This window comes from Bombina bombina, chromosome 8, assembly GCF_027579735.1.
Source record: "Bombina bombina isolate aBomBom1 chromosome 8, aBomBom1.pri, whole genome shotgun sequence".
NCBI classification, from domain to species: Eukaryota; Metazoa; Chordata; class Amphibia; order Anura; family Bombinatoridae; genus Bombina; species Bombina bombina.
The window spans coordinates 51,605,162-51,627,981 of record NC_069506.1 but is presented as its reverse complement, the minus strand read 5'-3'; the positions used below and the strand labels follow the sequence as shown (position 1 = coordinate 51,627,981).

The 22,820-nt window shown below is 37.0% G+C and overlaps 1 protein-coding gene across 4 annotated transcripts in view; it reads right to left on the bottom strand.

The window, feature by feature from the left end:
- The window catches only part of TP73 (tumor protein p73), a 286,919-nt gene that overhangs the window by 111,207 nt on the left and 152,892 nt on the right, over positions 1-22,820 (bottom strand). The gene's annotated exons all lie outside the window — the stretch shown is intronic.

Below are 22,820 nucleotides of genomic sequence, written 5' to 3'. Positions count from 1 at the left end.
TGCCATCTAGTGCTCTTGCAAATGGATAACGTGCTTACAAAACTGCTGCCATCTAGTGCTCTTGCAAATGTATAACATACTTACAAAACTGCTGCCATCTAGTGCTCTTGCAAATGGGTAACGTACTTACAAAACTGCTGCCATCTAGTACTCTTGCAAATGTATAACATACTTACAAAACTGCGGCCATCTAGTGCTCTTGCAAATGGGTAACGTACTAACAAAACTGCTGCCATCTAGTGCTCTTGCAAATGGGTAACGTACTTACAAAACTGCTGCCATCTAGTGCTCTTGCAAATGTATAACATACTTACAAAACTGCTGCCATCTAGTGCTCTTGCAAATGGGTAACGTACTTACAAAACTGCTGCCATCTAGTGCTCTTGCAAATGGATAACGTGCTTACAAAACTGCTGCCATCTAGTGCTCTTGCAAATGGATAACGTGCTTACAAAACTGCTGCCATCTAGTACTCTTGCAAATGGATAACGTGCTTACAAAACTGCTGCCATCTAGTGCTCTTGCAAATGGATAACGTGCTTACAAAACTGCTGCCATCTAGTGCTCTTGTAAATGTATAACATACTTACAAAACTGCTGTTGTATAGTGCTTTAGAAATGGGCTGGCTCCTAAGCTTATATCCCTGCTTTTTTTTTAAAAAAAACAAAAGATACCAAGAGAACAAAGAAAAATGCTGGGTTTTATATCCCTTTAATACAAAGTTGCATTAACCCACTGATTTTCAAAGTTGCTTTTAGGTAGAAGTTTCCATTAGACAAGCTTCTCTTGTTTTATTCTGTTTTTTTCCTTCTTTCTTTTATAGTTTCTTTTTTATTACTTTTATATTCAGCATTAAAATGGTATACAAGGCAACATTAAAGTTTCATGGTTCAGATAAAGGGTGCAATCTTAAGAGATTTTTCAATGTATTTCTTTTATTAAATTGAATTTGTTCTCTTAGTATACTTTGCTGAAAAGCATACCTTGGTAGGCTTAGGAGCGGCAGTACAGAACGATGAGCTAGCTGGTGATTGCTGGTTCCTTATATATCTCTTGTAACTGTCTCGCCAGATATGTTCATCTAGGTCCCAAGTTCGTATTACTGCTCTGGAGCTGAATTTTAGCTATGTGTTTGCAGGGGTAAAAACAACAGTGCAATAATAAAATTCTGTAATACATTAGAGCTTTTTTTATTCACTCTTTGATGTCCTATTAATAATGATTAACATATAAACATAGAATCATATATAGCTTGAGGCTTATTGTCTTTCTGTGTTTAGAATGTTAGTGTCTTTAACAACACTGTTTAAATTGAAATGAATATTCTAAACCAAGTGATGCAAATAAATAAACCAAAACACACACGGGGATATACAAATTCTTCCTGCTGTCAGACAGATTTATATTCCTAATGTGTATACAAAACACAGGCAGCTACAAACCATAGAAATGTCAGGTAGCTAACTGCCCTGCACCTGCTGTTAGTACCAAACACAAGCAGTTGTAAAACAAGTCAAATGAGACTGTTGTAACCCCTTAGTGACCAGGTAGGGGGAGCAATGCATAGGTTGTAGAAATTCATGTAAAAAAGGAGTTAAATTGAAAAGAAAGAGAAAAGTATTTTCTATAGGACAGCCATAGATACATTACAAATATCTATTAAAGGGACAGTCAAGTGAAAATTAAACTTTCATTATTTATATAGGACATGTAATTTTAAACAACTTTCCAATTTACTTTTATCATCAATTTTGCTTTGTTCTCTTGGTATTCTTAGTTAAAAGCTAAACCTAGGTAGGCTCAAAAGCTAGATTTTCACAGCTAGTGGTTGTTAGTTCATGTGTGTAATTTTGCCTTTCATGATTCAGATAGAGCATGCAATTATAAGCAACTTTCTAATTTACTCATATTATCAATTTTTCTTTGTTCTCTTGGTATCTTTATTTGAAAAAGCAGGAATGTAAGCTTACTTAATATTTTTATAAATGACAGAGCAAGGATTAAATAGCGACATCTCTATTTTTGCAGATGATACTAAGTAAAGTAAGGTCATTAGGTCAGAGCAGGATGAACTTTCATTACAAAAGGACCTGCAAAAATTAGAAGTATGGGCAGGTAAATGGAAAACGAGATTTAATACGGGAAAATGCAAGGTTCTACATTTTGGAAGTAAAAATAAGCAGGCAGCGTATTATTTAAATGGGACAAGACTTAGACAAACACAGGAGGAAAGGGATTTGGGGGTAGTAATAGTTAACAAGCTAAAGATGGGTGCACAATGTAGGGCAGCGGCTTCAAAGGCTAATAAGATACTAGCATGTATTAAAGGGCCAGTAAACCTAGAAAATAATGTTATATAATTCTGCACATATAACATTATGTGCAGCTGTCTAGTCACAGCCCGGCCCGATCGCGCCATTACACTCAATGTAGCTCGCTCCTGCTCTGTCTGACAGCGGGAGCGAGCTACATTGAGTGTAATGGCGCAATTGGGCCGGGCTGTGACTAGACAGCTGCCCAGATGCGCTCAGTGAAAAAAACAGACCTGCTCAGTAGAACACAGAGGGTGGGTCTGAAAAACCCTCTTTTTTAATAAAAATGTAACCGCAATATTATGTTGCATAAAGCTAGCAATAATATAATGTTAGATAATTCTGCACTATGTGCAGAATTATATAACATTATTTTCTAGGGAATATGTTCTAAGAATTTTAAAATAGATATTCCTATATACAGTATATATCTGTACGATGTGTAGATGTTAGACAGCGCTCTAAAGTATTAAGTGTAATCGGCCTTAGCCAGAGGGTTATGGAAAAAAATTAAAAACAAAAAGAGAAGAAAATATCATAGTGTAATATGATCCCCACTTTGTATCAGAATTGTGAGACTGGTGTTTGATTGCTGTGATAATTATGTAAAGTATATATATATATGTATATTCTATACATTTATATATATTGTAAGATCGGCTTTTTACGCATGTTGGGTTTGCACACAAGTGAAAACAGTTTACTTTCAACTTGTAATAAAAGAGTGCAACCCAACGCGCGCAAAATGCTTACTTCAAGAGCATTTAACGCTCAAGGAGGAGCATTAAATAACGCTCCACTTATAATCTGGCCCATAATAGGACAAAAGACAGCGAGTATGCAAGAGGAAATATGAACGCAAATATGAATGCACTAAAAGAGATAAGAAACCCGAAGATGCTGTTATTTTTTTATTTAGACAGAGAATAAAGTTTAAAAAAAAGTTTCCAATTTACTCCTATTATCAAATTTACTTTGTTCCCATGGTATTCTTTGTTGAAGAGACACCTAGGTAGGTGTCTGGAGCACTACATGGCGGGAAATAGTGCTGACATCAAGTGCTCTTGCTATTGGATAACATTCTTGCAAAACTGCTTAGCAGAAATGTGAACACTCCTAAGCTTACGTCCCTGCTCCTCAACAAAAGATGCAAAGAGAATGAATAAGATGTGATAATAGAAGTAAATTGGAAAGTTGTTTAAAAATGACATACTCTATCCGAATCATGACAGAAATTTTTTGGGTTTCATGTCCCTTTAATATACCTTTAAATACAATTTGCCATTTTTTTTACAAGGCTATAACAACTTGTGTTTTCTATGGGGGGTCAGAACATATTGAAAATAAAAATAAAGCAATGCTCTGGCACTGTATAATGTCATAAATGCTCAGCTACAAAAATAAACAGTGAAGGCTGTCAAATTGCTAGCAAGTCTGAGCAGCGCTATTGCATCTAGTTCCGATTGCTCTTAACAAAAAAACAAGATTTTTGCATGTCTTGTCATGTACGCCAAGGATTAGGATTTCACTCTTCTCATGAAAACACAAAGGGGGGTTTCAGAATAAAACAGAGGTGCCAAAAATGTAATTTGCAATGTTTGTACCACTTCTGTCTTACACCACCTAGCAATAACAAAAAAATATATATATTATATTATATATTTGTCTGTTTTATTCAAATGCAAGTTTATGGTCCAGTAAGACCTAAAGACCTAAGCTCAACTGCAATAGCAAAGCAAATCTACAACTTCAATAGACTGCCCATAAAAGACAAAAAATAAATGGACATAAATAACAGTCCAAAAAGAAAACAATGTGTTAGAATATTTAAAGGAAATATTAAACACTATTAAATAAATGTAATGCACCTCATTCTAACTGTGGTTGCTGCCATTTTGGAACCTAGGTTACACTGCAGGTATCTGAAGGAGAGTTGCTGCACGTATGCAAACACCTGAGCCCTGGAATGTAAGTGAAAGCTAGATTTCAATATGGCAGCACCCATGACTAGAGGGAGGCAGGGAATAACCTCAATACTGTGCTTATAAAATGTATTTAGTGTTTAAACCCTTGTGCCTATTGGACCCAGTTACTACGTCACAGGCTACTTTGCCCAGCGTAATAGCTACGTCCTAACTTCTTTCTCATGCTGTGGTCAAAGATGTCACTTTTCTCGCTTCTCTCTCTGTATGCAAATTAATATGACCCTGGGGAAGTCTCCCTATAGGTGATGGGGGAAACCAGACGTGGACTCCTTGCCCAGTGTGCTTCGTGGAATGTGACTGCATCTCACTGACGAGGCCCTTAGGAGGCCGAAACGATCGTCTGGGGTTGTCATGTTCCTTGTTCAGAGAATTGCCTGGTATTTCGGGGGTTGGACTGACCTTACTTGGCGGGATCAGACTGATATACTTATGGAAAGTTTTCCTTTGTGAAAAGCACACTGGTCTAAAGGAGGCTGCTCCCGGGTGGTAAACCGCCATAGAACTAGCTAACGAGCTGTTGTTCATTCCTGGTAGAGCGCTTCTCTCATTGGCCTCTAGTTATCAATGTCTGTCAGACATTGCTGAATACAGCAAGCAATACACTTGCCGTATTCAGCATTGCACCAGCAGCTCACAAGAGCTGCTGGTGCAATGCCGCCCCCTGCAGACTCGCGGCCAATAGGCCGCCAGCAGGGAGGTGTCAATCAACCCGATCGTACTCGATCGGGTTGATTTCCGGCGATGTCTGTCCGCCTGCTCAGAGCAGACGGACAGGGTTATGGAGCAGCGGTCTTTGTGACCGCTGCTTCATAACTGCTGTTTCTGGCGAGTCTGAAGACTCGCCAGAAACAGGGGCCATCAAGCTCCATCCGGAGCTTGATAACTAGCGGCCTTTGTATGCAAATTAATATGACCCTGGGGAAGTCTCCCTATAGGTGATGGGGGAAACCAGACGTGGACTCCTTGCCCAGTGTGCTTAGAGGAATGTGGCTGCATCTCACTGACGAGGCCCATAGGAGGCCGAAACGATCATCTGGGGTTGTCATGTTCCTTGTTCAGAGGAGAATTGCCTGGTATTTCGGGGCTGAACTGACCTTACTTGGCGGGATCAGACTGATATACTTAAGGAAAGTTTTCCTTTGTGAAAAGCACACTGGTCTAAAAGAGGCTGCTTCCGGGTGGTAAATTGCCATAGAACTAGCTAATGAGCGGTTGTTTGTTCCTGGTAGAGAGCTTCTCTCTTTGTATGCAAAGATGTCAACTCTGACAGCTAAGACTGCAGCCCGTGACAGAAAGCATCTTCCTTCATATGGTAAGGGAGCACGATCCATATGAAGTCAGATCACTGATGCAAATATTGTCACTGTTTGCACTGGCTTGCGGCAGTGCCGTGGGTGGTGTGGGAGGGAAGGAGGGCGGCAGTTCATCGCCAGAGGGGGGAGTGATCCACTACACTACAACAAATATGTATTAAGAGGGGAGAGGATATCCTACATTATAATTGAATGGACAGGGGAGGTAGGGAAAGTGAGGGGGTGGTGCTATAGTTTGATAGGTAAAAAAAATGTTTAAATGGCGTAATAGCAAAACTGCTAAAAATTCTCCGGTCTTTTGGGCAAGTTTTCTCCGAAATTACTGGTCCTTAAGGGGTTAATGCCCCTTTAACTATGGCACTATTGGGGTCAATCCTCCAGGAAAATATATGTAATGAATTTGTCTACAAAATTCACCATTAAAATCTATGGGTTTTTACGGGTATCTAAATAATTTGATTTGGCGAAATTATCTATGGAGTCTCATCAGTACGGTGAAGTTACTCAACGCATTTTATAATGGCAGATTTTATGTTAAGAGCTGTTTATTTCCACTATGCAGTGAATAACAGACATATATGTGGCAATATAATACTCACAACAAAAAATAAAAAAAATTTGCACCATTTTTTTCCATGCTGGAATTTTTTTTTTCATCAGACCCCTGGTGAGCCAATGACATGATGCATATGTGTAAAAGACACCAATCACCAGTTAGCTGCTATACGTATCTAGGTATGCTTCTCAACAGAGGATACAAACAAAACCAAGGCCTAGTTTCCATTGAGGTGGTAAACTTTGGAAAAATAAAAACATCCATAAAAATTATCCATAGGCTTTAATTGAGATACATTTGTTTATTACCAGTTTCCACAATGTACAACATTGATGGAAACTCTGCCTAAATTTGATAACAGAAGTCAATTAAAATGACTCTTAAAATTGTCTAAATCATAAAAGTTTAACTCCGACTTTTCTGTCCCTTTAGCAATAAACCTGAAGCATATTTTTATTATGTATGTGGTTTTTTTTTTCTTGTTTTTTGTTGTTGTTATAATTACTTTTTTGGGGGTAGCAGAGCAGGGACATTATTTTATCTAAACCTTCTTGTTTACATGTTTCTTTTGTTTGTTTTTGTAAGCAGAAATGTTCAGTATAGGTGGGGAAACATTAGGCAAAATCAGCTATTTAAAATGAGAAAATAAAGATGAAGGAGCAATTCGTAAACAATGTAATACACTCCAGAAGGTAAAATGGATAATTGAAGGGCAGAAAATATTAGAGTACACTGTTAAGGTGAATCCTACTGACCCTGAGGAGGCATTTCTTACCCATGTGCTTTGTTAAAGGGATATAAAACCCAACATTTTCTTTCATGATTCAGATAAAGCATGCAATTTTACACATTTCTAATTTACTTCTGTTATCATTTTTGTCTTCGTTATCTTTGTATCTTTTGTTGAAAAGCAAGGACATAAGCTAAGAAACGTGCCAGTGTCTTGACCATTATACAGCAGCAGTTTTGCAATAAGGCTATCTATGTGCAAGAGCACTATATGGCAGCACTATTTCCTGTCATGTAGTGCACCAGATGCCTACCTAGGTATCACTTCAACACAGAATATCATGGGAATTAATCAAAAAAGATAATAGAAGTAAATTAAAAACTTTTTCAAAATGGTATGCTCTGTCTGAATCCCAAAAGAACATCCCTTTAAGCTTTTGCACTCTGTACTAAAAAACAATTTTCAATTAGTTATAGGGAAAAAAAATTACCAACACAAAATGCAATTTACAAAATTACCATCTATTCATATAGAGCACAGGACAGACCCATGAGTATGGATATATTGGGCCCATGCTTAGGGGTGACTCATTCTTGGGGAGACAAACGGTTGGTTTGTATCTGTGTATATATCTCACAGATGGGGTCTCACCACTCGTATGTAACTGACTGAAAGTGTTAACTTTCTCTGTGGCTGACAGCAAGGGGTGATCAATCATTGCTCCAGAAGTGACTGACAACAGAGGTTAATCAATCCCTGTTTGTGTGAAGGGATAATCACTGATCTCTGGTTGTCTGTCAGGAAAGTGTTAATAACGAACTGTTCAGCTGTGAGAAATACACACAAGGAAAGACTGATGTAAAGCGTGATTGGGCTATGGGGGTTGTTCTATATTTAGTATCAATTCACCTTTCCAAAACACCAATATCTAGTATTTAAAGTGAAGGTCAATTATGACGAATTAGTGCCCGGTCTTTAATAATCCTATTAAAAACAAGGGCACTTTAATTCATCAAAATTGACATTTCAAGCGTTTTCTTCAAAAACGTACCTTTTAATCCTGAGAGCCGCTGCGGCGCTTCCTCCGCCCGTCGCAAGTCCTCTTCGCGGGTCCAAAATGACGAATCCGGCTTCATCCAATCACGGCGTTCCATCAGGCCATGATCACCCCAGGGGGTGGGAACGCCGTGATTGGAGGAAGCCGGATGCGTCATTTCTGACGTAAGCAGAGGCTTCCAACGACCGGGGGAATCGATGGAGCAGCTTTCAGGATTAAAATGTAAGTTTTTGAAGAAAACGCTTGAAATGTCAATTTTGATGAATTCAAGTGCCCTTGTTTTTAATAGAATTATTAAAAACCGGACACTTATTCGTCAAAATTAACCTTCACTTTAAGGGTTCCTTGTTCTCCAATAAAAATGAGTCATTAAAAAATATATAACATTTTCATTATTTTACACCTTCTACAGAAGCTAAAGATGAACACAAATATAAACTTCATTATTAGGTTAATTCCAACCATTTCTGTGCTGTTTATCATCTGTTTTTCAGCTCCCAATGATCAGTTTTTCAAGTTCAGAGCGATCACAATACAAACAATAACACCATTTTCCATATTGGGAAATGTTTGGATCGGATATGAGTGGAAGATTCACCTATATGATGCATGGGCAGCATTAAAGGGACAGTAAACACCAATTTTCATATAACTGCATGTAATAGACACTGCTATAAAGAATAATGTGCACAGATACTGATCTAAAAATCCAGCATAAAACCGTTTACAAATTTACTTAGAAGCTCTCAGTTTAGCACTGTTGATGAGGTTAGGCTGGGACACCCAGTGAAAGGGGCTGGGATCTGACACTCATCTTCCTTTTATATGAAAAGACATTACACAAACAGGAGCCAGCATAAATCTGTAGACATCAGTCTACATCTGATAATTTGGGCTTGGTTAGGAGTCTGAAAATCAGCACAATGTCATAAAAAATAAGCAAAACTATAAATTGTTACAAAAACACCCCCAGATGAGCTATAAAAAATGGATCATCTACAAAACTTTTATGCAAAGAAAAAAATAGTGTACTATGTCCCTTTAAAGGGACACAGAACCCAATTTTTTTATTTTGTGATTCAGACAGAGCATGCAATTTTAAGCAACTTTCTAATTTACTCCTATTATCAATTTTTCTTTGTTCTATTGCTGTCTTTATTTGAAAAAGAAGGCATCTAAGCTATTTTTTGGCTCAGACAATGGACAGCACCTGTTTATTGGTTGGTTAAACTAATCCACCAATCAGCAAGAACAACCCAGGTTATTCACCAAAATGGGCCAGCATCTAAATGTACATTCTTGCTTTTCAAATAAAGATACCAAGAGAATGAAGAAAATTTGATAATAGGAGTAAATTAGAAAGTTGCTTAAAATTGCCTGCTCTATCCGAATCACAAAAGAAAAAATTTGAGTTCAATGTCCCTTTAACTTTGGTGATCACAATCCCCTGATCCCACAAGTTCTGCACTATTTTGCAGGTGCTACCCTGCTCTGTCGATGAAGGCTTTGTTTGGCTGCGTTGAGCCTTCCCACTTAACATTTATTTGTGTAGTTATAGGTTTGGAATGTTATTATCTATAATGCACCTGTAAAAAATACATAGATAAATTACTAGCTGCAACAGAGGTGTTGCACTAAAGTTAGCACATAACTAACAACTCCCTTTAAAGGGACGTAAAACCCCAAATAAATGTTTTCATGATTCAGATAGAACATACAATTTTTAACATCTGTACAGTATACTTATATTATCAGGTATGTAATCTCAGGAGTGTGCACGTTGTCTGCAGCCCTATATGGCAACAGTTTTGCAACCATGTTATACATTAGCAAGAGCACTATATGTCAGCACTGCTTCAGTCATGTGCACACTACCTACTTAGGTATCTCTTCAACAAAGAATAACGTGTGAACAAAGTCAATTTTATAATAGAAGAAAATTGGAAACTTTTTTTTAAATTGTATTATCTATTTGAATAATGAAAGAGTTTTTTGGGGTCTCGTGTCCCTTTAAGGGACTCCCCAATATATGAATGTGTGGGTTTGTATTATCAGTGATCTAAAAGAGAAGTATGAAAAAATGTACAGCCTCAAGGAGATTCCCAGTTTCATTGCTTTGGTACCTAGAATGATTTTTTTTTAACCACTTGGCTGCCAGAATAAGCTGGTGAGCTAATACGGAGAGCGTATTGCTCTCCGCATTCAGCGAGGTCTTGCGGACCTGATCCGCAGTGTTGGATCAGGTCCGCAAGACCTTTCATAAATAGGGGCCTATGGCCCTGTTTTTAAATTAAATTGAAGATGTTCATAATATTGTAATGACAGAGGTTTGGATATAAAAGAAATCTAAGTAAAGTAAACAAACACGTTGGGATAGAAGAAAAAAAAATATCTTTATATCTGAAATGAGCACAATGACATGAATGATGTACATACCGCAAACAAAAAAGTATGATTATTTCCGTTTGCACCACAGTTTTGATTATGTCCCTTTAAGATGATCACTTCTGGCTGGGAGAGGTAATCAGCTTTGCTGGGGGTGTGAATAGATGGACCAAGAGTACTATTTATGACTGCCTGATCAACAAATACATAATAGCAAGACAATGCAATGGCACTTTCTCTTAAAGGGACAGTATACACTCATTTTCATATAACTGCATGTAATATACACTACTATAAAGAATAAGATGCACAGATACTGATATAAAAATGCAGTATAAAACTGTTTAAAAACTTACTTAGAAGCTCTCAGTTTAGCTCTGTTGGAAAGGTAGCTGGAAAGCCCACTGCAAGTGGCAAATAAGACACTCCCCCCCCCCTTCTTTTGCATATGAAAAGATCCTTTAAACAAACAGGAGCAAGCTGGAGAAGGAATACATCAGTATTCTCATAAAACTTTAGGGCTTGGTTAGGAGTCTGAAAATCAGAGCAATGTTATTTTAAAATAAGCAAAACTATACATTTAAAAAAAAACAAAAAAAAAACAACTTTATGGGCTATATAAATAGATCATCTACAAAACATTTATGCAAAGAAAAAATGAGTGTATAATGGCCCTTTAATTTTAAATAAGCAGTAGATATTTTTCTGTCAAATTTCAAAAGTTGCTTACATTTTCTCCCCCCCTGTATCATGTGACAGCCATCAGCCAATCACAAAATACATATACGTTTATACTGTGAACTCTTACACATGCTCAGTAGGAGCTGGAGCCTTTAGAATTAGAGACTGTGCACAATTTGAAAATGGAAGTAAATTGGATATTTGTTTTTCCATATACTAATGCCCTTCCACCTCTGTTTGACTACTGATTCTCACAGGGTACTTACCTCAACCCCGGAGGTCTCTGAGGATTTCATGATGGTACAGTGGTGGTGGGACACTGGGGCATTAGTATGTAAGCAGCCCCCAAAGCAGTAAGCATTGTAAAGTTCTATGTATCTGCAGAAAAAAAAAAGTCTGCTGTCCACTGTGCAGGTATATTCTGTATTGCTACAGTGGCCACCATTAAATATTTGTGTTTTACAGGAGTAACGTGTGATTTAGCACAAGATTAATAGAATATAGGTGCACAATAGCGCTAGATCAGGGGTCGACAAATCTGTTTAAAATTTAGGAGCCAGTAACAATATTTAGGAGCCAGGCACACTTTTATAAGCCAGACAGTGGTATTTGTATATAGATATATGCAGAATAACTCAAAACGTTAGGAGCCAGGGGTAAAATTCTAGGAGCTAGTGGCTCCCAGGTTTGTCGAGCCCTGCTCTAGATTCAAAGTTTCTCTTAAATTCAGCATATGCACTAATACTAATAGACAAAAAATGATATATACAAAAGTAGATCCCATCTCAGTAAATCAGGACACCCTGAACTATATATACACACATTCCAACTCAATCATGTCACAGAATTTCAGTCTCCATAGAAAATAACTATTGCAGATATTTTTTTTTATTCTGGCTGTATTTGTGTGAGTGTATAACAGTCAAATCACTGTAGCTCACAGTTTGCATGTCACTAAACAATAGCACATCCTTATGAAAATGACAAGCCTGGTAAAGAGTTTCTGACCCCGCTGAACTCAGGCTGGTACTTATACTGTTTAAAACTTATTTAAAAACTGTTTCCCCCAAATAATATTAAACAGAATCACTAAACTGCATGTCAGTCAAAAGCACTGAGATAAGGGGGCAGTCTTGCAGAGGCTTAGATACAAGGTAATCACAGAGGTAATACAAATATTACTATAACAGTGTTGGTTATACAAAACAGAGGAATGGGTAATAAAGGGATTATCTATCTTTTTAAACAATAAAAATTCTGGTGTAGACTGTCCCTTTAAACAACTTTCCAATTTACTTAAATTATCAAATTTGTTTCATTCTCTTACTATTCTTTGTTAAACAAACAGGAATACTCACGGGTGAGCCAATAACATGAGGCATATATGTGCAGCCACTAATCAGCAGCAGCTTTGCCTACCTAGGTATGCTTTTAAACAAAGGATAATAAGCACTTTGGATAATAAAAGTAAATTGGAAAGCTGTTTAAAATTGCATTCTGTCTCTGAATCATGAAAGATCATGTGGGTTCCATGTCTTTTTAACTCCAAACCCCCTATAAAATCTGGCAGTCACCAACATAAGACGGTGGCTAGTAAGACCACCAATAAAAAAGGGATACAAAGCCCAAATTTCTTTTAATGATTCAGACAGAGCATGCAATTTTAAGCAACTTTTTAAATTACTCCTATTATCAATTTTTCTTTGTTTTCTGGCTATCTTTATTTAAAAAGCAGGAATGTAAAGGTTAGGACTTGGCCCATTTTTGTTTCAGAACCTGGGTTATGCTTGCTTATTGAAAGATAAACAAAGCCACCAATAAGCAAGCACTATCCAGAGTGCTAAACCTAAAATGGGCCGGCTCCTAAGTTTTACATTCCTGCTTTTTAAATAAAGATAGCAAGAGAACGAAGAATAATTGATAACAGGAGTAAATTAGAAAGTTGCCTAAAATTGCCTGCTCTGTCTGAATCATTAAAGGGACACTGAACCCAAATGTTTTCTTTCATGATTCAGATAGAGTATGCAATTTTAAGCAACTTTCTAATTTACTCATATTATCAATTTTTCTTCGTTTTCTTGCTATCTTTATTTGAAAAAGCAGGCATCTAAGCTAAGGAGCCAGCAAATTTTTGGTTCAGCACCATGGACAGCACTTGTTTATTGGTGCTGTCCAATCAGCAAGGACAACCCAGTTTGCTCACCAAAAATGGGCCGTCATCTAAAATTATATTCTTGCTTTTCAAATAAACATAAGAGAATGAAGAAAATTTGATAATAGGAGTAAATTAGAAAGTTGCTTAAAATTGCTGCTCTATACGAATCACGAAAAAAAAATTTGGGTTCAGTGTCCCTTTAAGAGTCACACACATTTAGAAAAAAAAAAAACCATTGTGCTGTGAGAGAGTTGTCTATAAGGGGAAAGGGTGTGGGGAAAGAGTTTAGACAATTGCTGGAGTCTTCTTTGTTTCAGAAGAAGGAGCCACAGTTGTCAACCATAGTCTTAGAGCGTAGCATTTTTACTAAAGAAAATATGTTACTTTTCATGCCGATTGCCTGAACTCCTGTAAAGAACTTTTTTGATTGACTATTTAAACTGTGAAAAAAAATCTGAATGAATGAGTGGTGGATTCCGTCATGGCAGAAGTTTTTTTCTCTCTCCAGAATTTATGTAGAAAAATCTTGTAATTAAAACACCAAACATCTTTTAGCATTGAAATGAAACCTTCCCTTCATTTTATATACGTGTTTGACAGCAGACTGACAAGTTGTATATGATTCTACAGCTTAATCATGTTTTTCTTTCATTTACATTTTTAATTTAATGCTTAATTAGGTGCTAAAGTATTACAGTATAATACATTTTCCAAATATTTGCATTAATTGAAGGGAACATTAAACACACTCAGGCCCATTTATCAAGCTCCGTACGGAGCTTGAAGGGCCGTGTTTCTGGCGAGTCTTCAGACTCGCCAGAAACACAAGTTATGAAGCAGCGGTCTAAAGACCGCTGCTTCATAACCCTGTCCGCCTGCTCTGAGCATGCGGACAGGAATCGCCGGAAATCAACCCGATCGAATACGATCGGGTAAGAATGACACCCCCCTGCTGGCGGCCGATTGGCCGCGAGTCAGCAGGGGGCGGCGTTGCACCAGCAGCTCTTGTGAGCTGCTGGTGCAATGTTAAATGCGGAGAGCGTATTGCTCTCCGCATTTAGCGAGGTCTTGCGGACCTGATCCGCAGTGTCGGATCAGGTCCGCAAGCCCTTTGATAAATGGGCCCCACTGAGACTACACTATAAAATGTTTAATTACATGTAGTAATTTATAGGATATCCAATTCCTGTTAGAAGTGGCAGTGCTGACTCAAAACTTACACGGCTACTAGATGCAACACTGTCATTGGTTGCACACTCTAGCGACTTTATTCATAGTTGTCTCTGATTGGCCACAGCAGAGGAAACCTAGGTTACAACATGGTAGCATCCATCACTTTATGGGCACAAAAGCTTGACACTTTTTTTTATATATTTAAAAACAACTAATACTATTAAAAAACAACAACAACAGCATAGTATTCTCAGACTAATATTTTCTTTAAAAATATAGCATTCTAAATAAAAACAAAACTAAACATTCTAAACAAAATAAGCATTTCACAATTACAAATATATATATATATATATATATATATATATATATATATATATATATATATATATATATATATATATATACAGCAGGCAGGCCAGCACTCATGGTTAACATTTCATCCACCCAGGGTGCTTCCAAAGTATTGATAGTAGTGAAGAAAAGGGATGCACTCGCCAGGATTTTCAAAGTTACCATTTATAATATATATATACATACACACAAGGGTGGTAAATACATTATACTTTATACAGTCCATGTAAATTAGTTACTAGAATACTCATTGTTAAAGGGATATTAAACCCAACCTTTTTTCTTTTGCGATTCAGATCATACAGTTTTAAACAACTTTTCAATGTACTACTTTTATTTAATTTGCTTTGATCACTTGGTATCCTTTCTTGAAAAGTATACCTAGGTTAGCTCAGAAGCTGGGGGATGGCTGCTTATTTGTGGCTGTACATATATGCCTCTTGCGATTGGCTTATAGACGTGTTCAGCTAGCTCCCAGTAGTGCACTGCTGCTCATTCAAGAAAGGATACAAAGAGAGTTAAGCAAAATTTACAATAGAAATACATTGGAAAGTTTTTTACAAATGCATTCTCTATCTGAATCATGAACAAAATTGTTTGGGTTTCATGTCCCTTTAACTATAGGATTCTGCAGCAAAAACCCACTGTGCATCAAACGCAATGCTGTGTATGCTGTGAGCTGTAAATCTTAAACACATTACTTTTAAGTCCCATAAATCATCTTGTGACTGTCAAACACTGATGTGAGTCTTTGGCAAATATACTGTACACAATTTCCTAAGCATCATTATACCATTACAGATGGTTAAAGAGTGAGCTTTCATGAAACAAAAACTAGAAAAGGTCAGAAGGCCATAGGGTTTTCACCTTTTCTGAAGAAAGAAAAAAAAAATCAGCTGTGCTCATTGGCATACATTTTTCTTAAATAATTATACAGCATCAATCAAGAACTAAAGCTGTTATTACTGATTTTAAATTATCTTTTTTTTATCATTTATTTCTAGATTTAAAGGGATAGTAAACACCAAAAATGTTATTGTTTTAAAAGATAGATAATAACTGTATTTACCATTCCCTAGTTTTGCATAACCAACACAGTTATAGAAATATACTTTTTACCTCTGTAATTACCTTGTATCTAAGCCTCTGCAGACTGCCCCCTTATCTCAGTTCTTTTGACAGACTTGCATTTAAGCAATTAGTGCTGACTCTAAAATAACTCCACGTGCATGAGCACAATTTTATTTATATGAAACACATGAACTAACGGCCTCTAGCTGTGAAAAATTACATGCCCTATCTGAAACATGAAAGATTAATTTGGACTTTACTATCCCTTTAATCTTTATTTTTAACTTTAAAAATACCGCCAATTCTGGTAAAATACTGGCTAGATGGAAGCCCTTTGAGGATAGCATACATGTACAAAACTTAGGGCCCAAGTCTATAAATCTCTCTGGGCTTGTGACATTCTATAAGAAATGTCGCCAGTACTATGAAGCCTCTAATTCTATAAAGGCAGCGTTTCCCTTGAGACAAGTGTGTTTTACCTTTGTAGTGTTCCCTGCGAGGCGATGTATATAATACTTTAGGTCTCACAAAAAAAAAAGATTTAAAAAAAATCTGAAATTTAAAAATCATATAAATAGAAATATGAAGTTAAAAAAATTGTATTATTTAACCACATTAACCCCTTAACGACCGAGGACGTGCCAGGTATGATCTCCAAAAACCGTCAGTTAAGGACCATGGACGTACCTGGCAAGTCCTCGGGAATATTGAGTGCTGGAAGGGATCGTAATCGCTTCCAGCTGCTCTCAGGGTATTGAAGTGATGCCTCGATATTGAGGATTCATGCAATACCCTTTAGGCAGTAACCGATGCAGAGAGGGCCACTCTGTAGCCCTCTCTGCATCGGCAAGCGATGGTGCTGATCGTTGGTGGCGTGGGAGGGTTAGGAAGGAGGCGGCTGGGTGGCCCATCGCTGGGGGGCGGGAGCAGGTGGGACCGCTACGCCGCGCTACAGGGAAGCAGGAAAAAAAATTGAGCTGCAGCACCAGTGAGGGGGTAGGAAGGGCAAATTAGGGGGATCCTATGTTTGAGCTACAAACACAAAAAATTGGGTTTAAAAGAAAAAAAAATACAAATAAAAACAAAAACTGCAGCAAAATGGGTACTGGCAGACAGCTAAAAAACAAATGTACAGCAGCACTGTAGTTTCTATGCAATTTTATTGCAGACTGTGACAAAATCTAAAACTTTTTCGGATCTAGCGATAATGGGGTCAAAATTAGAAAAAGTGTGTTTTTTTTCAATTTTGGCATCATATTTTATAAAAAAATGTTATAGTAAATGATAAGATATGATGCAAATAATGGTATCTTTAGAAAGTCCATTTAATGGCGAGAAAAACGGTATATAATCTGTGTGAGTACAGTAAATGAGTAAGAGGAAAATTACAGCTTAACATAAACACAGCAGAAAATGTAAAAACAGCCCTGGTCCTTAATGGTAAGAAAATTTAAAAATGGTCTGGTCACTAAGGGGTTAAATATTGTAACGGAATTGTTCTACAAAAATCATATTTTAAAATTCATATTGAAATTATGTAGTAATGAAACGATTTAAGGTGCACAGTAGAAATCTTAAAAAATAAATAAATTTAAAAAAAACTACACAGCACATGCAAACAAATGCTGTGAAATTTGAATTTATAAAAAGAAATTCAAAGCGTTTTATTTTTGTTATTGTAATATGAGTTTCCATGTGGACTGAACAGGAGCTGAAATTTCTTGTCCAGGTCGGGAGTATTTAGCAAACAGTTTCCCCTTTAGTTCTTGCTGCTTTTTCTCGCAAACTAAAAGGTGGGGAGATTTGTGTCAAAATATACAAAACACTTATTACCCTAATTTAAAAAAAAAATACCTGCACACACAAATAGAAGTGATTATAACACACTAGAGTGTTGCAGAAGGGTGAAATGCGTGTAGCACTAACGGACACGCCTCTGTTTGATGAGCGTGGTGTCCGAAAGCAAACGACTGACAAGCGTTACTAACTAAGGTGGAATATCTCCAACTTGTTGCTGGTATATGAGATACTAATACACCTGAGAAGTGGAGACTTAAGTTCCCAGCCAAGATCCGGTGAGCAGTGGTTTCTAATGGCTCTTGGAGTATCGGATGTTTCAGCAATAACGGCACTGGAGTGACTTCGTAGTACTGGTTCGGTGAGTGTGTGCAAGGAGAGGCTCTGGGAGGATCGAGACGTGAGGTCCGGTGAGCTATAACCATCAATAATTCCTCTATTTCTGCAACACTCTAGGAGGACAGTTGTGATAGCTACGGTTTTTATAGAAGTTGTCACTACACTTACAGTTGGGATTAAGGCCAGTTTCAGTGTGCACATCTGACTAACTGGGAGCCTTGTTTTAACAAGTTAATGGCCATATAACTGCTGGATGATTGACTTGCAATTCTTTGCTAGATAAGCAACAACATTTACAATGTATCTACTTTGTATCTGACCAATGTTCAATAAGCAATACACAGTTGTAAGCAAGATACCTTCTGGTTATTAGGTTTTACTGGATGATGATATATGTGTCATATTTGGGGTACCCCGTGTCGTATCGCTAATAATATACTTCAGTGGTATGCTTTACTTTTTGCTCAATGTATATATTTTAAAATTATTATAATATATCTTTTTTGGTTTGCAATCCTGGAGATGTATTGTCTTTCTTTCACTGTCTTCTGTAATGTTTGTGGGATATTTCCTTATCAGACCAATCCTGGTCAGTAGTCTTCTTATCCCAGCATCAAGTGGAAAGATAAGGAAAAATCCCAGAACTAAAATAAAAAGGATTAGAGGAAAGAGGTAGTTGAGGGACAGCAATCACCATAAGCAGCAAAGGGACTGAGGAGTTGATTACACAGGGCTGAGTAGGAATCAGGAGTATCCAAACAGTACTATGTATAAAGATAAAGGAATGCTCACCAGACAGTGCACTGAACAATGAGAGCAGACAGTCCAATCATTCAGTAACAAAAGGGTTAAGCAGAGAATGGTCACTTAGAATGCAAATACGGTAACAGGCAGGCAGTCCAATATTTTACAGTAACAAAAGGGTTAAAGGGACGGTATACTATAAAATTGTTTTTCCCTTAATGTGTTTCCAATTACTTTTTTACCAGCTGCAGAGTATAAAATGTATAAAATTTGCTTTTTGAGGCTTATTTGTGTATATGAATTAGCTGATTTTGTGTTTTGAAGCCACAACCTAATAAAATGGGTTGAGCTTGTAGATATAATCAGATCTCATTACTTTATCACATTGTGTTCATATAGCTGCTTCTTTATCTTATATCTGTCCATAAACCAAAGACCAATACTTCGAGAGAACAATGGAAAATTAACATTGTATTGCCTTATCTCTTCTATACCCCACTGGGAGTGTAATTTCTTTTACTGACTGTGTTAACACAGCTTGGCCTTGAGGTCAAAAACTTTCAGGATGGGTGGGGATACCACAGGCAAAATAAACTATTTCAAATGCTAATATAAGGGTAATGGAAATACTTGTAAACAATGTAATACACTCCAGCAGGTAAAGTGGATCATTGGGAACAAATTAAAGAGGAGAACTGGTTTTCAACAAAGGATAACAAGAAAATGAAGACAATTTAATAACAGAAGTAAATTGGAAAGTTGTTTAAAATTGTATGTTCTATCTGAATCATGAAAGAAAAAAAACTTGGGTTTTATGTCCCTTTAAGCAGGAGAATGGTCAGAAGGCAATGCAGAGGTCAGAAACAGGCAGGCAATCCGAATAATAATAATAATGCAAAAAGCACCCAGGAGAACACAAGGTAAAGCTATACTTGGGCAGTGTAAGTAAGTAAAGGAGGTACTTACATAGGCGCAGGTTCGCGCCAAGGAGGACACACAAGTGCAATCCAAAGCAGCATCAGCGGCAACTGCTGAGCGTAGCGATGACATCATCGCCGGCGCCCACACTAACAACAACTATAGCGGCCATGGCAATAAAAGGGAGCGGCGTGATATCTTCCAGTTTATATAGATTGTGGCTGTACATAAGTTGTGCTGGATAAGGTCTACTTTTGTCACATATCTTTGTTTATGCAATGAATTACTTAGATCTCCGTGCACTAAAAAAACTTTAAGTACTAATTGAGTCGTTTTTTTCAATACTTATTGGAAAATGGAACTAACCCCTAGGAGCTGGTGCAACTCTATTTAAAAAAAAGTAAATGTATTTACCTTCTTTTCCTGTCATTTACAAATGCAAATTGTATTTGCTCCTCTCCCCAGAGAGACTGGAATAAATTCTGCATACTTATATGCTGCAGTTTAGCCAAACCTGCTACATGCTAACAGCAGTCCACATACAGCTACGCCTCTGATTGGTCACAGCAAAGATGAGCAGGTAAACATATTTAAAGGGACATTACACTAAAAAAAAAAAATCTACCATGCAAATGTAAGGGCACCATTTACTGTTGTACTTCCTACTAATCCTCACTGCTGATAAGGATATCTGCCTCTGCTTTACTGGTGAAGAGGGTCATGACATCGCACAAAAAGATTGGTTTATTCAGGACAGGAATATAAGTTAAAAAAAAAAAAAACATTTTGAAATGTCCTCAAACAAAAGAAGTTACTACTATGTTCCTTTTTAGGATGGTTTTTCAAGTTGTGCATCTTTGGACGGCACTGGATTTGTAAACATACAGTTTGTTAAAGGGACATTATACACTAGATTTTTCTTTGCATAAATGTTTTGTAGATAATCCTTTATATAGCCCATACAGTTTTTTTGTGTTTATTTATTTTTTTAAATGTATAGCCCAACCCCAAAAGTTTTAGGAGAATACCGACGTATACCTACTCCAGCTTGCTTCTGTTTGTGTAAAGGGTCTTTTCATATACAAAGGAAGGGGGGGGGGGTCTGACATTTGTGGGTGTTCCAGTAACCTTTTTAAACAGAGCTAAAATAGAAACTTCTAAGTTTTTACACGGTTTTATACTGGATTTTTATATCAGTATCTACATATTCTTCTTTATAGTAGTGTCTAGTACATGCAGTTACGTATATGTAAATTGGTGTATACTGTCCCTTTAACAAATGTAAAGCTTTTAAAATATTTATTTAGTATGCATATGGGTTGCTATGCCATGTAAAGATACAGTAAAGTCAAAATTAAACTTTCATGATTCAGGTAGAGCATGCAATTTTATACAACTTTCCAATTTCCTTCTGTTATCTAGTTTGCTTCATAGTCTTGGTATCTTTTGTTGAATAGGAGCAGAAATGCACTATTGGGAGCTGGCTGCTGATTGGTGGCTGTACGTATATGCCTCTTGCCATTGGCTCATCCAATGTTTTTAGCTACCTCCCAGTAGTGCATTGCTACTCCTTCAACAAAGGATTCAAAGACAATGAAGTACATTTGATAATAGAAGTAAATTGGAAAGTTGTTTACAATTGTATTCTTTATCTGAAATTGCTATTCATGATTCAGTTAGAATGTACAATTAAAAAAAAAACTTTCAAATTCATTTTATTTTAAATTATATGTTACATTCTTGCAAAACTATTGCCATATAGTGCGCCAGACACTGGCATGCTACCTACCTAGGTATGCTTTACAGCAGGGGTGGGCAATTATTGGCCCTCCAGATTTTATGGACTACATCTCCCATAATGCTATTTCAGCCATAATGCTGGCAAAGCATCATGGGAGATGAAGTCCATAACATCTAGAAGGTCGATAGTTGCCCACCCCTGCTTTACAGAATATATAAAAAAACTAATCCAGTAGTTTCATGTCTCAGTATTGATCTGGCCAACTGATACCAGAATGATATTGATGCCAAACATACATTATTTGCATATACAAATCAGAGAATAAAATGATCACTTCAATGATAACGGACCTCTCTGAAAGCAATCACAAGTGTACTATGGAAATATACACAAGGTACTCAGGGTTTATGAGCACTCTTTAGCAGATGTCTGTTGACTTTTTAAGGGACTTTTTAAGGGACACTGTACCTCTTAATGTGTTCCAAATGCCTTGTTATACCTGGTGAAAATATTAAAGGCTAGATTACAAGTGGAGCGCAAAAATATCACTTCCGCGAAAGTGATATTTGCACTCCACTTAGTACTACTAGCGCACACAAATGTGCGCTGGTATTACAAGTTAGGTGCAATGCGAACGCAACCTTGAGTTCATATTGCAAGGAAGCTTTGCGCTCATGAGAGCACACTTCCATAGGCCCCAATGGGAGCCTCGTTCTCATGCCATGAGACACAGCGTGTGAACTAGCGCAGAGACGTGGAAAAGTTACGCAGCGATGGGCAGCAAATGTTAAATATATATGTATATGATTATATACATATATGTTTATGTGTTTATATGTGTATATATGCACATATTAACACATAAATATATATATATATAAAAGCATATACATACAGTATATATTTACAGGGAACACACAGTTCCCCATAGACCGCAATGTAAAGGCACTTTGTAGCGCTGTTTTTAACTTACTTTTAAAAACTACAATACTCTTATTTGGGGCCATCTGGGGCACTTTTTGAAAATTAACTAGAGATTTGATCTCTGGTTAATTTTTAGAGCACTAATTGCTACTGCCAGCTCGCAGTAGCAATATCCAGCCCCTTGTAATGGCTGGTTAATTATCGCAAATTTGCCCATTTACAGGAACTGATAAATTAGCGTTCCACTTGTAATCTAGCCCTAAATGTGTGGGAAATTGTATTTATTTTTGTATTTGAAATAGCTCGTTTTGTTCATTTAAACCATCATATATTGTTCTCATGGAAATGCCCATATCAATGTTCTGAGCCTGCAATTAAAGCAGATGTGCTTATGTTATCTCTGTCTAAACACACAGTTGGTAGGCATTGGGAGATTAATTAGACATTTTGTTGCTGTTTGCATAGCTTTCCTACAGAGGATATATCTGTATTTTCAGTATAGATGGTGGTTTCGAGACAAAATCAGTTATTTCAAATAATTAAAAGAAGGTAAATGAGCTATTTGCAGCAGAAAAATGGACCAT